This window comes from Oncorhynchus nerka, unplaced genomic scaffold, assembly GCF_034236695.1.
Source record: "Oncorhynchus nerka isolate Pitt River unplaced genomic scaffold, Oner_Uvic_2.0 unplaced_scaffold_2825, whole genome shotgun sequence".
Lineage (NCBI taxonomy): Eukaryota > Metazoa > Chordata > Actinopteri > Salmoniformes > Salmonidae > Oncorhynchus > Oncorhynchus nerka.
The window spans coordinates 20,001-21,532 of NW_027038474.1; the positions used below are offsets into that span (position 1 = coordinate 20,001).

Sequence of the window (1,532 nt, forward strand, 5' to 3'; positions counted from 1 at the left end):
AAAGCTGGAATTGTGTGTCTATGACCTTTAGAAGACAGAAACTGTTCAAGAAGTGAAGTTTCAAGTTGATAGGTGGGGTCTTCTGTTTATAAAGCCTCCATAGACTCTACTCACAACCGGAAAAGACGCTCTCTGCAGCACCCAATCAGGTCACTGCGCGCGGCTTCTGTGGTTACAGTAGTGAGTGGGCGTCTCGAAAGTAACAGTAAAGGGAGAGGAAAAATTAATGAACGGAACAGTCTCAGAAACCCCAAGATAGATGCTTATGCAACTCCCCTGAACGTCACCAGGACCTGGCTTTCGGGGCTTACGCCACAAATATTTTTTTGCGCTGATGCTGCAATGGTGTAAAAATAAATTGTAGTCAACTGAATGCACCACTTAGGTAATGGAACTGTGGTTTTGTGAAACTTCCAAAGCCATCCAACCATTATAACCACTTCTCAGAATGGTGCTGTGTCTAGCAAGGTCACTTAATGATTCATTAGTATTCTACATAACAAACAGAATATAATAGCATGATAATGTCAGGCTACTCTTATACCAAAAACACCATGTCATTTCTTGTAACAATTTAGGATGATTGTGCTGAAATATATATATATATTTTGCTCTAAACATCTGATTCGTTAGGCCTGTTAGTCACCCTTACATCATTCAAGAAGATCAAAATGCCTATTCCCATGAAACTGACTGGGATCAAATGGTTGGCATGCATGCAGCACGGACGTTTCACATGTAAAACGTGAAGAATTATCATTCACGATTGACAGTGATAATGACCTAATTTATAATAAGGTAGGCCTCATTTGGTGTTTTAGGATTTTTAAAAGGAGACAATGTTCCTTTAGCCTCTTACAGTATGTGCAGACATAGACAATCATGCAATTTGGATGTTGTATTGTATGTATATTCTAAAATGATTTTATACAATAGGCGTCATGTCGGTACCAACTTTCATTCAGAAATGATGGCTTAATAGACTACCTGAAACAAACAGCACTACACCACTGGTTATAAGAACTGTAAAGCAGTTGCCATGTGTGGTCAACTGGTAATTCCAGCACCGTTTTGATTGGGACTGCCTTGAGACAAGCATGGAAACTACGATTTTAGTTTTCACTGAATGTCCGTTTGGATATTTGGTTACAATTAGACTGGGAAATGTTAGCTAAATTTAGGTGAGTGCTCATGATCATTAGTCTCGCTATATAAAGCAAGGCAGCTCTTCTCTACACACGACTATAGTCTACTTTATGAGTTTCCCTGATGTTTTCCTGAACCTTCCAATACTTTTCTGATGCATTTCAGTCACTTAGCCTACTGATGCGAATACACCTTTGTACACTTTCCCCGTTAGCTATTCAAGTCATTTGACATGTGATTTTATTGTTTAACAAGGCTACATGGTATACGACGTTTCAATAACAATATAGCTGAAACCACTACTGGTTTCATTGACAGCCTACTGGATTTATTCTCGTAATTGTAGGCTAGGCTACTTGCTGATAGATTATTTGAAGTATTATAGT

At 38.7% G+C, this 1,532-nt stretch overlaps 1 protein-coding gene across 1 annotated transcript in view; it reads right to left on the reverse strand.

The window, feature by feature from the left end:
- The window catches only part of LOC135566970 (regulator of cell cycle RGCC-like), a 5,806-nt gene extending 5,723 nt beyond the window's left edge, over positions 1 to 83 (reverse strand). The window contains exon 1 of the mRNA XM_065014515.1: positions 1 to 83. This exon is cut by the window's left edge and continues 27 nt beyond it. The gene's annotated coding sequence lies outside the window, so the exon portion shown is untranslated.
- Positions 84 to 1,532: the final 1,449 nt, after the last annotated feature.